This window comes from Triturus cristatus, chromosome 4_2 (assembly GCF_964204655.1).
Source record: "Triturus cristatus chromosome 4_2, aTriCri1.1, whole genome shotgun sequence".
Lineage (NCBI taxonomy): Eukaryota > Metazoa > Chordata > Amphibia > Caudata > Salamandridae > Triturus > Triturus cristatus.
In genome coordinates, this window is record NC_140586.1 from 16,315,084 (window position 1) to 16,336,169 (window position 21,086).

Consider the following 21,086-nt stretch of genomic DNA (forward strand, 5'->3'; position numbering starts at 1 on the left):
TCCTTCCACTCTTTCCACTTGCCTGGCAAGTCTGGCATGTCCTGCAGTGAGTATCTGAACTCCTGCGCATTTGAGGCCAATAAAAGTGGGTGACCAGCCTTTCAAAGGTCTTGTCCTGCCCCAAATGCCCTGCCAATGGCACATCGTGAGCCAGCCCCAGTAGGAAGGCTCTGAAGTCCTGGGGTACCACCAGCGCACGGGCTGACCCAGACTCAGCAACCTTAGGCTCTGTATATAGGAGGTCGTTCTCCCAGTAAACGAAATGTGATCCTGACTGATCACCTGCGGCCTGGTCTGCAGCCTGCTGCCGCATACCCACGAGAGAAGGGCACTCCTTTTGTGCCTTGCAAAAGTCCTCCCTGGTGGGACCCCCTTCCTGCTGCCAATGGGTCAGCTCCGGCAGGTCTCCCAGTTCAGCTATTTGTTCCCCTGTAGGCTCCAGGGCATCCCCCTCAAGGTCTGCTTCCTTCTGGACCGCTGTTTGCTGTCTGGGGCTGGCCTGCTGTGGCTACTTGCTGCCAAGGAAAGGAGAGAAGGACTTTGATGTTTGCTTTTCCACCTGCTTGAAGAAGAAGATCTTCAAGGGCTTGAAACTGAGCTTGCCTCCTGTTCTGAAGTCTCAGGGACACAAAGACTTTATCCCTTCTGTCTCTCTGCATCTGGAACTGCTTTTTCAATTGCTAAAGACAGAAATTGCAACACTGACGATGGCAAGCAACGCCGTAACCTGCACCAAAGCTGTGGGCACTGCTCGTGAAGAGCACGAAGCACCGCTCGACTTGCACTGTAGCCCTAACGCCTGCTGACGCCGAGCTGCATCCACTTTGAAGCCGTCATCGAGGCCGCTGCCTGCAACGGAGCTGAGTACACCGCTTGTGACGTCCACGACGCACAGTCCCGATTCGCACTGCAGCCCCGACTTCATCAACGCCGGTGCTTCATTAACGCGGAGCCGATCTTCGATGTGGGTGACTCCCGAATACATCGACACTGCACTGTCAGAAGGAACCGCCGCCTCGCCGCCATCAGTGACACAGTAAGGAACCGACTTCTCACCTCCCCTGCACTAGAGTAAGGAACATAGGCATCACCTCCCCTGGGGTCCCCCTTACCCTGACTAGAAGCAAGGGTCCCTATTTGGATAAAGGTACTTACCTCTGCCAACTAGAGACCCCCATTTCTAACAATTAGTATATAATAAGTGGCAAAGAAGCTTTACCACAGTGCTTAATGGACATATATTTGTATTAGCATTAAAGCCAACACATTGGGATTATCCTGTTAAGACTGTCAAACTTAAGATAGGAGTTGAGCAAAAAGTGGTGTGAAAGACCTTGGGCGTAGGGGCTGTATTTGGGCAAGCTTGGCTATACATGGGGAAATGTTACCTGTTGGAGCCGGCCTCGTGGCGTGGTCCAGTTCCCCCTCGCTAAGCCGCACGAGGTCCCATGCACCTCGGGGCTCCTCCATTTTGGATTGTACGTGACTCTACGTAACCACCTACGTGCCCCGCTCCACCCGGCCTCGGTCCCAGCGAGGCCCGACATTGAGGTGCCAACCCCTGGCCCGGGGGATACCACGTGAACCCTTCCCACTCCCGGCGGAGGGCAGTATCGATGGGACCCCCAACCGTCCTTCCACACCTAGGTGCGATCGCCCCACAGCTCTCTGGGGCCTGGCGCCTCTCCTGCTGGGCGTCTGGCCGCTCCCTACCCGGCCTCTCCGCCCCCCCCGGGCGCAAGGGTCCGGACATCAAAGGGTTCCAGACCTATATCTGGGGCGACCCGGCAACAAGACAACAGTTGTATCCCGGAGTCAAGAGCCCTGCTGATCGGATCGCGGCTGACCCTACGGAGAAAGACTCATCCTGAAACCACACTCTGAGCCCTGCTGACGACATCGCGGCTCCACCGTGCTTAAGACCTTCACGAACCTTTGGGGCCCTGCTGACGCTGTCGCGGCCCGACCTTGTTGAACTTACCATCAGAGCCCAGCTGACCTCGTCGCGGCTCGACCGAAGCGGACCAACCACCGGAGCCCTGCTGACTGTGTCGCGGCTCGACCCAAGCGGAACTACCACCCGAGCCCTGCAGACACCGTCGCGGCTCTCCACGTCCGAGCTGCTTTGAAACCAGCACGCAAGGTCTGGCGCAGAGCCTCCCCGTACCAGGCTGGTACTAAGACTGTCCCGCTACCCTATCTCTACACAGACATTGAGACTCTTTCAGGATCACTCGATCCCCCTGTAAATATATTGAATGTGCTACCATTGATAAAGTACCAAGATAAGCAACTGATACTGAGTCCTGTGTGGTGGTGTTACTGGGCCTAGTACGATCACAGGAGAAGGACCTCTCCTAGGAGGCTTCTCAGCGGCGCTCGGCTATAACTTTGCGGTAGGAAGGTGCCCCGGAGTAGTCCCCCCGACTCCCCGGTGGTCCTCCCTCCAACATTTGGTGGCCAGCGACGGGATCCGAGCCAGACGCAATCATACAGGCAAGTAACGCAACCACTACCTAACCAGACGGAAAGAAGGGAACCATGAACGGCCAAGAAGCAACCGTCGCCGCAACCTTCCAGCTGGAATAGCTGGAAGAATACACCCACAAAGAACTGAAACAATTCTGCAAGGACAAAGGGATCCCAACCACAGGATTGGGCACCAAGGAAGAAATGCAGAAAGCCCTGAAAGCCTGGGCAGAATCCGAGACCACTCCACCCCGAGCCGAAGGAACCTCGGCCCGGGGCGGAAACCTGCCACCGACCATAACCCCGACCGAGGGGGGACGAAGCATCCCGGAAGCCGGCCTGTCCCACGAGGAGATGCAAGAACGGGAGAGGGCCCGGACACACAAAATGGACCTCGCACGACTCCGGCTGGACGGTGAACTCCTGCTGGCGGAGAAGAAACTAGCCTTGGAGCAACTACGGCTGCAGGAGGAAATCGAAGAAAAGAAACGGCAGCGAGAACTAGAAGAGAAACGGCTAACCCTCGAGCACGAGAGGGGCCTCAAGGAACTCAAACTGAAATCCAAAACGGGGGAGACCAGCACCCCCGGGGCCCGGGACGCTCTGCCACTAACCGAGCCAAAGGTTCATATCCCCAAGGATGTCGTCAAGGAATACTACAAAAACGACGACATCCAGCAGTGGTTCCGAGCCTACGAGGTAGCCATGACCTCCCATCGGGTACCCCGGAAGGATTGGGGTGCCGGCCTATGGGGGAGGTTCCTCAGTGAGGGCCGGGATACCCTGCTGCAACTCCCCGACGCGGTGATGACATCATACGACCACATGAAAGAAGCCCTACTCACACGCTACGGACTATCAGCCGAGATGTACCGGCAGCGCTTCCGGGACTGTAAGAAGCTCCCCGGTACCACATGGGTCGAATACGTGGACTTCTTCAGCCGGGCCTTTGAAGGGTGGATAAAAGGGAGCAAGGTCACCTCGTACAACGAACTGTTCGACCTCATTGTCTGGGAGCACCTCGCCAACAACTGCTTTGTGGAACTAAGACAACACCTCCTGGACAGTAAGCTGACCGAGCCCCGGAAGCTCGCCGCCGAAGCCGACCGATGGGTCAACACCCGGGTCACCCGGAACCCCGTGGGGGACTACCAACGGAGTACCACGGGACCTCCTCGCCAGCGGGGCGGAGGAGGGGGGTCCCACCGCAGTCGAGAACTCCCTACCGGGCCGCCCAGAAGCCCGCCACGAGGCCAAGCCGCCAACCACACGTCCCCGACCCTGGTCCGAAGGGGGACCCCCATCGCCAGGCCTGGACCCCGACCAACAGTGACCTGCTTCGGCTGCCAACAGACCGGCCACTATGCGAGCGACCCGGCCTGCCCCGTGAACCGACGGAGCGGGACCGCTGGGCCCCCTCCCGACAAATAGCAGCCGCAGCCCTGGGGGAAGGAGAGGAAGAGGAGGAAAACCGCGAGGACGGGTCCCCCGAGTGGGAACCCGCTGCCATGTCACTCGTATGCCTGGGCTCCCGAGAAATGGTGCCCCGAGCTGCCATCCCAAGCAACACCCAGAAGTACCAGCAGTGGGTCACCATCAATGGACAACGGGCCGAAGCCCTCCGGGACACTGGGGCCAGTGTGACCGCTGTCCGCTGCCACCTGGTGACCCCCGAACAAATCCTGCCGCATGTCCTATGCCCTGTCCGGACCGCGGATAACACCGAAAGCATGTGCCAGATGGCCAGGATCCCCTTCGAGTGGGGAGGAGTGTCAGGCACCCTCAAAGTAACTGTCCGCGACGACGCCCCAGTGGACTGCCTCCTGGGGAATGACCTAGAGAGCTCCCCCTGGGCCCAGGTGGAGCGCCGAGAGCATCTGGGGATGCTAGGGCTGCCCGAGTGGGCCTGCGCCACCACCCGGTCCATGACCGCCCAACCAGCCGCTGCCGCGGCCCCCGACAAGCTTACGGGGCCAGAACTACCACCCTCCTCCGGCACGGAGGAACCTGACGATGAGGCCGGGCCTTCCGAACTTTCTCCCGACGAGGCCGCTTCCCTCAGCGAGATCCCCGAGCTGGCCCAGTGGCGCCATGACGGGGGCCCCACCCGTGAACAATTCCAGCAAGAGCAGAAGGCCTGCCCGTCCCTCGAGGGGGCCCGACAGCAAGCGGCCGCCCAGGCCTCGGGGGACCCCACGGGAACCCACTGGATCTATTGGGACAACGACTTATTGTATAGCGAGCAGAAAGTCGCCGAACTGGGAGCCGGCCGGGTGTTGGTGGTTCCCCTCCGATTCCGAGAGTTCCTCCTGAACCTGGCGCATGACGTGCCCCTCGCCGGACACCTCGGGCGAGACAAAACTTACAGCCGCCTGGTGACCCATTTCTATTGGCCCCGAATGCGGAGAGACGTGGACCATCACTGCCGGTCCTGCCAGACCTGCCAGGCTAGCGGAAAGACTGGGGGTCGAGTTAAGGCCCCCCTCCAACCATTTCCAGCCATCCACACCCCGTTCGAATGAGTAGGGATCGACATCGTGGGGCCCCTCGACCCCCGAACCGCCCTGGGACACCGCTTCATCCTGGTACTGGTCGACCACGCCACCCGATACCCCGAGGCCATCCCACTCTGCACTGTGACAGCTCCAGTGGTGGGCCGGGCCCTGATGGGCATCTTCTCCAGGGTGGGGTTCCCCCGAGAAGTGGTGAGCGACAGGGGTACGAACTTTATTTCGAAGTACATGAGATCCCTCTGGCAACAATGTGGGGTCACCTACAAATTCACCACCCCTTACCACCCCCAGGGGAATGGACTGGTCGAGCGGTTCAACAGAACCCTGAAGGGGATGATCAAGGGCCTGGAAGAGCCCCTGAGGAGGAGATGGGACGTCCTGCTGCCCTGCCTCCTGTTCGCCTATCGAGAGGTACCACAGAAATCCCTGGGCTTCAGCCCCTTCGAACTGTTGTATGGGCACCCCGTCCGAGGGCCCCTCAGCCTGGTCAAGGAGGGCTGGGAGGCGAATGTCCAAGATGCCCCCCCCGACGTCTACGGGTACCTCCTGACCCTGCGGAACCAGACTCGGAAGTTCCGGGCCCTGGCAGAAGCCAACCTCGAAGCCAGCCAAGAAGACATGAAACGCTAGTATGACGAAAATGCCTCGACCATCGAGTTCGAGCCGGGCCAGCAAGTCTGGGTCATGTCACCCGTGGACCCCTGCACCCTGCAGGACAAGTGGACCGGGCCCTTCAAGGTGGTTGAGAGGAAGAGCCCCGTCACCTACCTGGTCGACATGGAGTCCCCGAGGAACTCCCTCCGGGTCCTACACGTCAACCGGCTCAAGCCCCACTTTGCCCGAACTGAACTAAGCCTGCTGCTGGCTACCGACAATGGGGGCGAAAGCGACTCCGAGCCCCTACCAGACCTCCTGGGGTCCTCGGGCCAAGACGGCTCCTTGGAGGGCGTCCACCTCTCCGCCACCCTGACCCCAGAACAGCGCCATGACTGCCGGAAGCTGCTGCAACCCTTCGCTGCCCTCTTCTCTCTCACGCCCGGGGTGATCCCCTGGTGCGTCCACGATGTGGACACCGGGGACAGCCCCCCTGTGCGGCACCGCGCCTACAGAGTACCCGACCGAGTCCGAGCCTGCATACAGACCGAGGTCTCCAAGATGCTCGCCCTCAGAGTCATCGAGCCATCAGACAGCCCGTGGGTCAGCCCGGTGGTCTTGGTGCCGAAGGCTGCCGCCCCCGGCACCCCCCCGGAACTCAGATTTTGTGTAGATTACCGGGGCCTGAACGCAGTCACCAAGACCGATGCCCACCCCCTGCCACGAGCAGACGAGCTGATCGATCGCTTAGGGGCCGCCCGCTACCTATGCACCTTTGATCTCACCGCTGGGTACTGGCAGATCAAGCTCACTTCCGGCGCCCAGGAACGATCCGCCTTTTCCACTCCCGATGGGCACTACCACTTTCGGGTGATGCCCTTCGGTATGAAGAACGCCCCAGCGACCTTCCAGAGGCTGGTGAACAAGGTCCTGGCCGGGCTAGAAGCTTTCAGCGCGGCCTACCTCGACGACATTGCCGTCTTCAGCAACCACTGGGCCGCGCACCTAGGACACCTCGGAGAAGTCCTGGCCGCTCTCCAAAGGGCCGGGCTCACAATTAAGGCCAGCAAATGCCAGATCGGTCAAGGATCTGTGACCTATCTGTGCCACCAGGTGGGGAGTGGCCAGGTGGTGCCCCTCCAGTTAAAGGTCGATGCCATCCAGGCGTGGGAGCCCCCTGCAACCCAAACCGCTGTCCGGGCCTTCTTAGGCCTCACAGGCTACTACCGGCGATTTATTAAGGATTATGGCAGCATTGTGGGGCCCCTCACGGAGCTCACTTCCAAGAAACAGCCCAAGGCGGTGCACTGGACGCCCCGCTGTCAGACCGCTTTTGAAGCCCTCAAGGCGGCCATGTGTGCTGCCCCTGTTCTACAGGCCCCTGACTACAGCAAGGAATTTGTGGTTCAGACCGATGCCTCGGAGTACGGGGTCGGGGCGGTCCTCTCCCAGATGGACGCCGAGGGCCTCGACCGACCTGTGGCCTTTATCAGCCGCCGACTGCTGCCACGAGAACAGAGGTGGAGCACCATCGAGCGGGAAACCTTCCCTGTGGTATGGGCTCTCAAGAAGCTCCGGCCCTACCTTTTCGGCACCCACTTCAGAGTCCAAACTGACCACCGGCCCTTGCGGTGGCTAATGCAAATGCGGGGCGAGAACCCCAAGTTGTTGCGATGGTCCATCTCGCTGCAAGGGATGGACTTCACCGTGGAGCACCGGCCCGGCAACGACCACGCCAATGCTGACGGCCTGTCCAGATTCTTCCGCCTCGGCGAGGAGAACCCCCAAGGAGATGGGTGACTCTCCCTGCCTTCAGCTGGGGGGGACGCGTGTTGGAGCCGGCCTCGTGGCGTGGTCCTGTTCCCCCTCGCTAAGCCGCACGAGGTCCCATGCACCTCGGGGCTCCTCCATTTTGGATTGTACGTGACTCTACGTAACCACCTACGTGACCCCGCTCCACCCGGCCTCGGTCCCAGCGAGGCCCGACATCGAGGCGCCAACCCCTGGCCCGGGGGATACCACGTGAACCCTTCCCACTCCCGGCGGAGGGCAGTATCGATGGGACCCCCAACCGTCCTTCCACACCTAGGTGCGATCGCCCCACAGCTCTCTGAGGCCTGGCGCCTCTCCTGCTGGGCGTCTGGCCGCTCCCTACCCGGCCTCTCCGCCCCCCCCGGGCGCAAGGGTCCGGACATCAAAGGGTTCCAGACCTATATCTGGGGCGACCCGGCAACAAGACGACAGTTGTATCCCGGAGTCAAGAGCCCTGCTGATCGGATCGCGGCTGACCCTACGGAGAAAGACTCATCCTGAAACCACATTCTGAGCCCTGCTGACGACGTCGCGGCTCCACCGTGCTTAAGACCTTCACGAACCTTTGGGGCCCTGCTGACGCTGTCGCGGCCCGACCTTGTTGAACTTACCATCAGAGCCCAGCTGACCTCGTCGCGGCTCGACCGAAGCGGACCAACCACCGGAGCCCTGCTGACTGTGTCGCGGCTCGACCCAAGCGGAACTACCACCCGAGCCCTGCAGACACCGTCGCGGCTCTCCACGTCCGAGCTGCTTTGAGACCAGCACGCAAGGTCTGGCGCAGAGCCTCCCCGTACCAGGCTGGTACTAAGACTGTCCCGCTACCCTATCTCTACACAGACATTGAGACTCTTTCAGGATCACTCGATCCCCCTGTAAATATATTGAATGTGCTACCATTGATAAAGTACCAAGATAAGCAACTGATACTGAGTCCTGTGCGGTGGTGTTACTGGGCCTAGTACGATCACAGGAGAAGGACCTCTCCTAGGAGGCTTCTCAGCGGCGCTCGGCTATAACATTGCGGTAGGAAGGTGCCCCGGAGTAGTCCCCCCGACTCCCCGGTGGTCCTCCCTCCAACATTACCCCTGGCAGATGCCACTAAGGCATGTACAAGTAAGGTTGCCACCATGCATGCCTTTTTACAGCATGCCGTAGGGGTTTTGGACAAGGAGATGGAACTAGTTGCCTATCGCCTTTCCTATTCTCCCCTTTCCCCCTTACTAACTTTACCTTCTGGTTCACCAGGCTTTCCCAACCAGAATCTGTGTCTATTACCAATAGCCTCTGTGATAGGTAGAGGTCAGGATGATACTACATCAGCTTCCCCCCCAACGAGGCCCTTGAGCGTCTTACGCGCTCCCAAGATCTTGTCAACACGCCTCCACCTGTTTTACAGTCTGTACTAGGTCCCAGGGTGAGAAGCAAAAGAAAACGCATGACCACTGGGACTAAGCCCAAGTGTCCTAGGGTTATTGATGACACTTCCTCTGGTTACCTTGCCCCTGTGACTATGGCAAAGTCTGATATGATGGCTTTGATGATTTCTTTTCATGGTTCCTTAATAGCTGAACTTGAGGCCAAATTAGAATGTATTAGCTCATGTTTAGCAGCCTTTGAAAAGGTTCTTCTTAACCAAATTGTGACAAATCCGATGTGTTCGGTAGAGCCCCATGCCTTTAATCCACCTGGACCTGAGTCCTGACCCATACTTTTTTTTCGGGTTAAGTGATGCGCAACATTTAGCCAAGTCTAGCAATACGGGGTCATCAAAAGTCCAGAAAGTCCAGAGTTCTGGCTTCATTATCAGTTACTATAATCAATCAAAGCAGTCAAAACCCACTTTTTTACTGACGAGAGTGGATTTGCATTATGGAAAGGGGACGGAACGATCTGAGTCAGGGTCAGTTTAAACATCTAACGAGGCGGCCAATAGGGACAAAAATAGTGTACCAAGCCCCTTCCCGCTCAGGCTGGTAACCCTTAACTTACCACCATAAGCTACTTGTTATGTGGTAGTGTTGGGGAACGTACCACCTTTCCCAGCAGGCTCCTTGGAGGACTTTCACCAATTAAAAAATAAAGTCCTGAACTGCCTGTATTTAAATACCACCCTAGGGTCCCGGCTGGAAAGAAACATCAATATGGTACGTAGAGTGAGTTAGGCCGGGCCAAGAAAAATCTTGCAGGTGACTGTTTCCTTATTAACTTTAACAGACCACACATGAAAGGCAGAATCTTAGAATCTATCAATCGTCCTCCTTATAATGGCCCTGTCAATTCCATCATGATTTGTCCTTTGGGATTTTTCTACAGACTAGCAGATTTCATTTTACATCTTGATCAGAGGCCTGTGTCATGCCCCGCGGTCATGCCCCTGAGGGCAGTGAGTATTTAAACGGCGAAGGGCGTGCAAACGCCGCTTCGCGTTCTTGCACTGAGCCCCCTTTCCGTCCCGTGTGTTTGTGCCTGACTTCCGGTTGTCGCATTTCCTGTTTCCAGTTTCGAGTCGCGGACGAGTCGAAGCGGACGAGTCCCGGCTCCTGTGGTTGTCACGCTGTTGGTCCTGGTGAAGCGTAGCGGTGTTCTATCCCTAAGAGCGGCCGCGCGTGTTGCGCCTTCTACCTCTGGTTGCTGAAGAGGCAGACGAAGTCCTTCCCAAGTAAGGTCTGCTTGTTCGTTAGTAGTGTGGGGGTCGCCCGTCACTCGACACTCCTTACATGGGAGGCAGAGGTTGCTAGGTGGTTCGTGGGTCCCCCTCTTCAGCACTGCTTCTCTTGCTGAATCCAGAATAAGCCTTATTAGGCTTGAGTTGTGTTGTGTTTAGCCTGCTGTTAAGGCGACTCCGTGTCTTTTGAATAGTTGGAGTCATACTTTGTGTTCTTACCACGTATTAAGTTTCCTTACCTCCACTTCGTATCCCTACCCTACGTCCTCTGGAACACGTATCAGGTGTCAGGTGGTGATTACTGCAAGGACCAGTGAGCAGTGGGTTAGGTTTCCCATAGTTCTTCATAAGAAGCACGGTACTGGTTCTTCCTAAACATCTTATATGCAAGTGTGGAATCTTATCCCTCCTTTGTTTATGATCCCTGCCTCTGTTTTCCACAGCCCTAAAAGTGACTACTTACGCATAGTGAGATTGGGTACTACTCTGGGGATTTATCACAGGTGTTTCGTGCAGAGCCATACCTACTTATTCCCGCAGACTATTACCAGAGCGGCTGGCGATAAACCTGGTAGGTGACTGGGGTGTGAGACTAGAAGAGTCAAGGGTAGAGGTATATAGATATTCCTATAACCATCTTTGTGTTACAGCTGAGAGGCCCTATCATTCTTCCAGTCAAGAACCATCAACTTCCTGCTGTTCCTCTTGCCAGGATCATCCGTCAAGACCTACCTGTCCCCCCACCTATCCTTGTTTTGTTTCCCTGTTTTCCCCAGCGGGTTCTCCGTACTCTAGAGTTTGATAGAGTCGGAGGAACGTGGGGTCGACTGTGGACTTGTCTCCAAGGCTCCGGACGCTCCTGCAGAACATCCGCGATCATTACAGAACGCGAAGCCTTTAATAGTATATTCTGCCCGAGCGTTATGGAACTTGGTGTGGTTACGCTTGCGGATGTTGCCGGCATGCTCGGTGTTAGAAATGAGGGGGCTCTGGTTGACGCAGGTGTGTACCCACAACAAGCAGGGACCCTTTACTTCTTGTCAGGGCGAAGGATGACTCCCCAGAATAACCCCTGCTCACCCTCTAGGTGCGTGGCGCGAGCAGTCTAGGCTAAGTCTCAGGCGTACACGGTTAAGCAAATGCAATTACACATACAGTAAACCCCTTGCATGCACCACAAACGGACACCATTCAGGAAGAATATAAAAATAAGCTTTTATGTAGATTCAGCAGATTCAAATACAAGGCCCAGTAACGTTGAACTGATGGGGCCACAATTCTTGGAAATACGGTAAAGTCTCTTTGTTACGGAAAGTTCTTTAGGCGGGCACAAGGTAACTGTAGGCCTCAGCGTACTTCGTGCTGAGGCGGCGCCCGGGAAGCACACGGCAGATGACAGGGAAATCAGAACGTTGCGGACCCTGGATCCGATGCGAGCTCGCGGTCGAGTTTGTAAGTACAGTACCTTGTTTCTTGACGCAAAGGCGGGTGCGGGATTTCAGCGGCTCTTCGACAGAAGGGCGAGGCGGCGTCCGAGGCTCCCACACTTCACGATGGGGGTCTGATCTTCAGGCTCACGACAAGAGCGGGGTGTTGCAGGTGGCGGGTGAACAAAGCGGGGCAGCCGGGCACGCAGGTTACGTCCGGGCCGTCCGAGGCTTGGAGATGCTCACAACGCCGATTCCGGCGGGAGGGTGAAGGTGCGCAGCGAGTCTCCAGCGAGCGAGGTGACAGGGGCAGCCCAGCACAGCGTAGGGGGAGCGGCTCCGATCGAGCGAGGCTCTTCCCAAGGCGGGGGCGGCTAAGCAGTCCTGGTCACGGCTCAGGGAGGGACTGGGGCACGAGGGTCACAGCTCCGGCGAGGGAATGGACACCACAGTCCAGCGGCAGGCGAGTGAAGATCAGGTAGAGCCCAATGGTCCTGGGGCTCAGTTCAGGGGGCAAGCTCAGTTCCAAGCCCTTGGAGATCGTTTTGGAAAAGCACAAGTCTTGAAAGTAAAAATAAAGCAAAGTCTTCAGCAACAGTTTCTCTTCTCCCCTTTGGCAGCAAGGTCACCACTGTAGGCCAATCCCCCAGGATAGGGACAGTCTTCCTCCTACAGCTTTCCCGGTGCCTCCTCCTCAGGCAGAGATTCTTCTTGGTCAAAAGCGGATCTAGTTTCTTAGGAGCAGGGCTCCTACATTTATACAGCAAATATTTTGTTCTCCCAGGCCAGGGGGGCCCTTGCCTAGTCCAGTCCGGTTTCTGAGCACTTTGTTTACGCGATGCAGGCTTCTCCTTTCAGAGTGCAGGGCAGAGTCATCAGACGCTCCACAGGGGGCGGAGCCGGCATTGAGGTGGCAGAGCACTGTCCTATTCAGAGCCTAGGAGTACTCCTCCCACCCATCTACCTGTCGATCGTCCTATTCACCACCAGGCTACCTAGTCCTGCCCATCTGGGTTCCCCCAGCCCTGTCACTCACACCAGCCAGACATCAGATACACATCACGCAGAGGCGGGCTGAAACGTTTAGGCAAGCAAAGGCCAGCTTTCTAAAAGCGGCATTTGCAAACCCGGAATATTAAAATAAACCTTGGGAAAAGATGTACCTTATTATTCCGAGTTCAGGCATACTAAACTCGATCTTCTACCATGTTCCCTGGGTCGGTTAGGATCATAGGGTGTAACAATCCAGGCCGCCCATACTGGCCTATGAGAACAGGGTAGCCTTACAGTAGTGAACAACAAGATGGCGGTAATTCACTACTAGGACATGCCACGCATCAAGGCTTGTCCTACCTTACGCTCACAACGCACCCTGCCCGTGGGCCTACCAGAGGGGTGACTAACATGCAGCTAAGGAGAAGGTTTTAGGGACCGGCAAGTGTGGGCCCTTGCCAGCCAGCATGTCAGTACCAGACTGCACGCAGGTTCTGCGATGGCAGACCTTAGACATATTTTACCGGCCGCTTCTGTGGGTGGCACAACCCGCGCTGCAAGCCCACCAGCGGTGTTTGCATTTACATGCCCTGGCGCTCCTGGCGCACTTTACTGGGGTCTGACAGTAAATCAAACAATCCAATCATGGAATCCAACCAACATATACAATTTACATAGGGAGCACTCGCACCGCGACACTGGTTGGCAGTGGCACAGCGCGCTGAGCGGCCAACACCATAAAAACACATGAGGCACAGCGATAAAAAGAGGAAGGGAGACTCACGCCAAGGTGCCAGGTCTAACACGTGTCCCCTCCAGCTGAAAAGTGGGGAGAACTACCCTACCCCAGGGAGTTCCTCATCACTAAGGCGGAAAAATCTGGACAGACCGTCAGCATTGGCGTGATCTGTACCAGGGCGATGTTCCACCGTGAAATCCATACCCTGTAGGGAAATGGACCACCTCAACAGCTTTGGATTCTCACCCCTCATATGCATCAACCATCTGAGGGGCCTGTGGTCCGTCTGAACCCGGAAGTGAGACCCAAACAAGTAGGGTCTTAGCTTCTTCAGCGCCCAGACCACAGCAAATGCCTCACGCTCAATAGCACTCCACCTCTGTTCCCGTGGAAGTAACCTCCTGCTAAGAAAGGCTACGGATTGATCTAGGCCCTCCTCATTAATCTGTGAAAGAACAGCCCCCACACCATGCTCTGAAGCGTCTGTCTGAACGATAAACTCTTTGGAGAAGTTGGGAGCCAAGAGCACGGGCGCCGTGCACATAGCAGTTTTCAAGGCCTCAAAAGCTTTCTGACAGGTGTCAGTCCAAATCACTTTCCTGGGCTGCTTCTTCGAAGTCAGCGCTGTCAAGGGGGCAACCATGTTGCCATACCCCTTGACAAACCTCCTGTAGTACCCAGTGAGACCTAGGAAGGCTCTCACCTCGGTCTGGGTTTTGGGTGCCTCCCAATTCAGGATGGTTTCTATCTTGGGCTGAAGGGGTGTCACCTGGCCACTCCCAACTTGGTGTCCCAAGTACACCACGGAACCCTGCCCGATCTGGCACTTACTCGCCTTGATCGTGAGGCCTGCCTTGCGCAGCGCCATCAACACTTCCCAGAGGTGTCGCAGGTGTTCTTCCCAAGTGGAGCTGAACACCGCGATGTCATCCAGGTAGGCTGCACTGAACGAATCCAGCCCAGCCAACACCTGGTTGACCAATCTCTGGAAGGTGGCAGGGGCATTCTTCATCCCAAATGGCATAACCCGGAACTGGTAGTGCCCATCTGGGGTGGAAAATGCTGACCTCTCTTTGGCCCCCTCGGTCAAGGCGATCTGCCAATACCCAGACGTTAAATCAAACGTGCTGAGGTAGTTGGCAGCCCCTAGCCGATCGATGAGCTCATCAGCTCTGGGGATGGGGTGTGCGTCGGTCCTAGTGACCGAATTGAGTCCTCTGTAGTCCACACAGAACCGGAGTTCGGGTGTGGCTCCCGGCGCTGCAGCCTTTGGGACCAAGACCACGGGGCTGGCCCAAGGACTGCTAGAAGACTCAATTACCCCGAGTGCAAACATCTTGGAGACCTCCTCCTTGATGCATGTCCTCACCCTGTCAGTCACCCTGTAGGCCTTGTGCCGCACAGGTGGACTATCCCCAGTGTCCACATCATGGACGCACCAATCAGTGACACCAGGGAAAACAGATCAGAAAATTGTCCCAGCAACTGGCGACAATCATTCTGTTGCTCAGGGGTCAGGGTGGAAGAGAGGATGACACCATCCACTGACCCATCTTGCTCCTTGGCTGACAGAAGGTCAGAAAGAGGTTCTGTCTCCTCTTCCATTCCAGCATCTGTTGCCAAGAGCATGCCCACTTGGGACCTCTCCAAGTGGGGCTTGAGGCGGTTGACATGTAGGACCCTTAAGGGGTTCCTAGGAGACTTCAGGTCCACCACGTAGGTAACAGGACTCTTGCGCTCCACCACCTCAAAGGGACCGGTCCACTTATCCTGGAGCGCACACGGCTCCACGGGGGCCAAGACCCATACCTTCTGTCCAGGCTGAAGCTCTACCAGAGTGGCATTCTGGTCGTACCACCGCTTCATCTCCTCCTGGCTGGCTTCCAGATTTGCCTCAGCAAGTTGCCTGAATCGCCTAGTCTGATTCCTGAAGGCCAGCATGTAACTATATACATTCTGGGGAGGTTTCCTGGGAGATTGCTCCCAGCCTTCCTTGACCAGACTTAGAGGTCCTCTGACTGGGTGACCATACAGAAGCTCAAAGGGACTGAACCCCAGAGACTTCTGCGGCACCTCACGGTAAGCGAAGAGAAGGCATGGTAAGAGGACATCCCACTTACGCCTCATGGGTCCTTCTAGGCCCATTATCATGCCTTTGAGGGTTCAGTTGAATCTCTCAACCAACCCGTTTCCTTGGGGGTGGTAAGGTGTGGTGAACTTGTAGGTTACACCACACTCTTGCCAAAGAGATTTCATGTACTTGGACATGAAATTGGTACCTCGGTCAGACACCACCTCTAGAGGGAATCCCACTCGGGAGAAAATTCCCATCAGTGCACGTCCCACCACGGGGGCCGTCACTGTCCTCAGAGGAATGGCTTCCGGGTACCGGGTGGCATGGTCCACCAGGACCAGGATGAACCTATTGCCCATCGCTGTCCTGGGGTCCAGTGGCCCTACAATGTCAATCCCCACTCGCTGGAATGGGGTACCGACCACAGGGAATGGCTGGAGTGGAGCCTTCTGCTTCCTTCCACTCTTTCCACTTGCCTGGCAAGTCTGGCATGTCCTGCAGTGAGTATCTGAACTCCTGCGCATTTGAGGCCAATAAAAGTGGGTGACCAGCCTTTCAAAGGTCTTGTCCTGCCCCAAATGCCCTGCCAATGGCACATCGTGAGCCAGCCCCAGTAGGAAGGCTCTGAAGTCCTGGGGTACCACCAGCGCACGGGCTGACCCAGACTCAGCAACCTTAGGCTCTGTATATAGGAGGTCGTTCTCCCAGTAAACGAAATGTGATCCTGACTGATCACCTGCGGCCTGGTCTGCAGCCTGCTGCCGCATACCCACGAGAGAAGGGCACTCCTTCTGTGCCTTGCAAAAGTCCTCCCTGGTGGGACCCCCTTCCTGCTGCCAATGGGTCAGCTCCGGCAGGTCTCCCAGTTCAGCTATTTGTTCCCCTGTAGGCTCCAGGGCATCCCCCTCAAGGTCTGCTTCCTCCTGGACCGTGGGAACTTCAGGGGCCGGCTTCCCGCGCCCCTTGCTCCTTCTCTCTGAGGCCGGTTCCTGGGCCTCCCTCTCAGGCTCCAGGACCTCTTGAGTACCTCTACTGGCTGCCATGGACCGTGTGGTGACACACGTCCAATCCGGCATACCCAACATCTCCAGGTGAGCACTCCGCTCCACCTTAGCCCAAGGTGAGCTCTCCAAGTCGTTCCCTAACAGACAGTCTACAGGCATGGCGGGCCTCACAGCTACCTGAAGAGTACCAGAGACCCCCCCCCCACTCAAAGGGAACCTGAGCCACCTTGCAGTGCCTCTCTGTGTTGTCAGCGGCAACAACGGGATAGAATGCATTGGGGACCACCTGCTCCTGAGACACCAGGTGACTCCTGACAGCTGTCACACTGGCTCCTGTATCTCTAAGAGCTTCCACTCTATGGCCATTTATGGTCACCCACTGCCTGTACTTCTTAGTGTTCTCAGGCAGCTGGGTTGGAGGGACCACTTCACGGTCTCCTAGCGAGACCAGGGACATCTCTGCGAGACCCCACCCACCTTGGACATCCCTCTCCTCCCCCAAGGCTACACTAGTCACCTGCCGGGGTGGAGCACCAGTGGGTGCTGGTTTACCAAACAATGGACACTTCACATCAGAGGCAAAATGCCCCAAATTGTTACACCTGTAACATCTTACGGGCCCCTTCTGAACAGGAGGACCTGTCGGGGCCCCGGTCGGTTTCTGGGGTGGGGGAGGCTGAGAACCCTTCCCTTGGTTCCCTTGGGGACTACTTTGGGGCCCTTTTTGGAACTGCTTCTGTTTACCCCTGTCCCCCCCACTCTTCTGCTGGGGACCCTGCCCACCTTTGGCGGAATCTCCCACGGGACCCTTGTGGACCCTGGTACTGACCCAGCGGTCCGCCTCCTCAGCAAGCTTCCTCGGGTTAGTCAGCCTACTATCTATCAGGTGCTGGCGTAGCTCAGGAAAACAATTACTGGACAAGTGCTCCCATGCCATCAAATCAAGAAGCCCTTGATAATCATTTACCTTACTACCCTTTACCCAACCATCCAGTGCTCTGCAAATGAAAGTCACATACTCCACATACGTACTATTGGGAATCTTAGTGCAACCCCTGAACCTCTGTCTATATAACTCAGGGGTCAACCCATACCTAGCCATCAATGCTTCCTTCATATGGGCATAAGAATTATGAACATCAGCAGTTAAATCTAACAGTGTGTCCCGCCCTTCACTCAGGAACCGTCCCCACAACCCCGCTCCCCAATCTCTCTCAGGGACCCGGTGGGAAGACATGGCTACCTCGTAGGCTCTGAACCACTGCCCGATGTCGTCATTCTTGAAGAACTCCTTCACTACATCCTTGGGAATATAAACTCTTGGTTCCGCCGTTACTGGCGGTGTGCTGCCACCAGAGGGATTAAGCTCCAAACGTTTTGCTTTCAGCTCCAGCTCCCTCAGCTTCATGTCATGCTCTAATTGTAGTTTCTTTTCTTCCATGGCTAATCTTTGTTTTTCCATATCCATCTGCCCATGAAGTTTTGCCATCTCCACCTCGTGTGCCCGGGTTGCTGCCCTGTCTGCCAACTCTTCTGGCGACAGGCCTCTGCCAAACTCATGGACACTTTCTGGTGGAACCATTTCCACCTGATTCTCTGGTGCCTTCGACTCATACCAGGCCCTCAGCGCCTTCACGAGTTGGGCCTTGTTTTTCAATCCCGTTTGGGCAATCCTGAACTTGGAGCAAAAACCTTTCAATTCTTCATTGGTATGATTCTGAAGTGCGCCTTCTTTCCAATCTATGTCCTCAAATCCAGAGATTATAGAGGCTGCCCTTCCAGCGGGAAGTGAACCAGGCATGGCTTTAACAACGGAGATTCTTGGCAAAACAAAAACAATTGCTAGTCTTGTGGCTGTGTTACTGGTCTGCTCTTACTACGTGGTGATCAGTGATTCACTATACGCAAACAACAAATGCAAATCCGTAAATCCTCACCGCTGCCACCAATGTTAGAAATGAGGGGGCTCTGGTTGATGCAGGTGTGTACCCACAACAAGCAGGGACCCTTTACTTCTTGTCAGGGCGAAGGATGACTCCCCAGAATAACCCCTGCTCACCCTCTAGGTGCGTGGCGCGAGCAGTCTAGGCTAAGTCTCAGGCGTACACGGTTAAGCAAATGCAATTACACATACAGTAAACCCCTTGCATGCACCACAAACGGACACCAATCAGGAAGTATATAAAAATAAGCTTTTATGTAGATTCAGCAGATTCAAATACAAGGCCCAGTAACGTTGAACTGATGGGGCCACAATTCTTGGAAATACGGTAAAGTCTCTTTGTTACGGAAAGTTCTTTAGGCGGGCACAAGGTAACTGTAGGCCTCAGCGTACTTCGTGCTGAGGCGGCGCCCGGGAAGCACACGGCAGATGACAGGGAAATCAGAACGTTGCGGACCCTGGATCCGATGCGAGCTCGCGGTCGAGTTTGTAAGTACAGTACCTTGTTTCTTGACGCAAAGGCGGGTGCGGGATTTCAGCGGCTCTTCGACAGAAGGGCGAGGCGGTGTCCGAGGCTCCCACACTTCACGATGGGGGTCTGATCTTCAGGCTCACGACAAGAGCGGGGTGTTGCAGGTGGCGGGTGAACAAAGCGGGGCAGCCGGGCACGCAGGTTACGTCCGGGCCGTCCGAGGCTTGGAGATGCTCACAACGCCGATTCCGGCGGGAGGGTGAAGGTGCGCAGTGAGCCTCCAGCGAGCGAGGTGACAGGGGCAGCCCAGCACAGCGTAGGGGGAGCGGTTCCGATCGAGCGAGGCTCTTCCCAAGGCGGGAGCGGCTAAGCAGTCCTGGTCACGGCTCAGGGAGGGACTGGGGCACGAGGGTCACAGCTCCGGCGAGGGAAAGGACACCACAGTCCAGCGGCAGGCGAGTGAAGATCAGGTAGAGCCCAATGGTCCTGGGGCTCAGTTCAGGGGGCAAGCTCAGTTCCAAGCCCTTGGAGATCGTTTTGGAAAAGCACAAGTCTTGAAAGTAAAAATAAAGCAAAGTCTTCAGCAACAGTTTCTCTTCTCCCCTTTGGCAGCAAGGTCACCACTGTAGGCCAATCCCCCAGGATAGGGACAGTCTTCCTCCTACAGCTTTCCCGGTGCCTCCTCCTCAGGCAGAGATTCTTCTTGGTCAAAAGCGGATCTAGTTTCTTAGGAGCAGGGCTCCTACATTTATACAGCAAATCTTTTGTTCTCCCAGGCCAGGGGGGCCCTTGCCTAGTCCAGTCCGGTTTCTGAGCACTTTGTTTACGCGATGCAGGCTTCTCCTTTCAGAGTGCAGGGCAGAGTCATCAGACGCTCCACAGGGGGCGGAGCCGGCATTGAGGTGGCAGAGCACTGTCCTATTCAGAGCCTAGGAGTACTCCTCCCACCCATCTACCTGTCGATCGTCCTATTCACCACCAGGCTACCTAGTCCTGCCCATCTGGGTTCCCCCAGCCCTGTCACTCACACCAGCCAGACATCAGATACACATCACGCAGAGGCGGGCTGAAACGTTTAGGCAAGCAAAGGCCAGCTTTCTAAAAGCGGCATTTGCAAACCCGGAATATTAAAATAAACCTTGGGAAAAGATGTACCTTATTATTCCGAGTTCAGGCATACTAAACTCAATCTTCTACCATGTTCCCTGGGTCGGTTAGGATCATAGGGTGTAACAATCCAGGCCGCCCATACTGGCCTATGAGAACAGGGTAGCCTTACAGTAGTGAACAACAAGATGGCGGTAATTCACTACTAGGACATGCCACGCATCTAGGCTTGTCCTACCTTACGCTCACAACGCACCCTGCCCGTGGGCCTACCAGAGGGGTGACTAACATGCAGCTAAGGAGAAGGTTTTAGGGACCGGCAAGTGTGGGCCCTTGCCAGCCAGCATGTCAGTACCAGACTGCACGCAGGTTCTGCGATGGCAGACCTTAGACATATTTTACCGGCCGCTTCTGTGGGTGGCACAACCCGCGCTGCAAGCCCACCAGCGGTGTTTGCATTTACATGCCCTGGCGCTCCTGGCGCACTTTACTGGGGTCTGACAGTAAATCAAACAATCCAATCATGGAATCCAACCAACATATATAATTTACATAGGGAGCACTCGCACCGCGACACTGGTTGGCAGTGGCACAGCGCGCTGAGCGGCCAACACCATAAAAACACATGAGGCACAGCGATAAAAAGAGGAAGGGAGACTCACGCCAAGGTGCCAGGTCTAACACTCGGCAACTTACAAGCAGAAACCCAGGCACTGTCTGCCAGAATAGATACCCTCCAGCAACGACAGGACACGGGGGCTACGGGAGGGAGAGTTGACGCAACCAACCCTGTGATACAGGTCACCACCCCTACTTCCATCCCGTTAGCTCCTCCAGAAAGGTTCTCAGGTGATGCTTCTCGGTGCGCCGCCTTTCTTAGTCACTGCCAGCTACATTTTTCTTGTAAGGCCACCTGCTTCCCTAATGATCAGGCCGGGTTGCGTTCATGGTTTCCTACCTTAGTGGGGCGGCTGCAGACTGGGCCATACCTTTAGTAGACCGTGATGACCCTTTATTGTATAATTACTTTGCCTTTAAGAGAGAGTTCCGCAAGCTATTCGACAGGCACACGTATACACACTCCGCAGACTCTGAGTTATTGGCCTTGAAACAAGGTAGTCAAGACCTGGTGTCCTATATCACTACATTTCAAAGACTAGTAGTTGAGTCTAACTGGCCCGAAGAAAAGCGCGGTACACTGTTTTATAGAGGGCTGCACGATGATTTAAAGGACGCCCTCTCGCAAATAGTGGACCTTCCCACAGCCTGTCC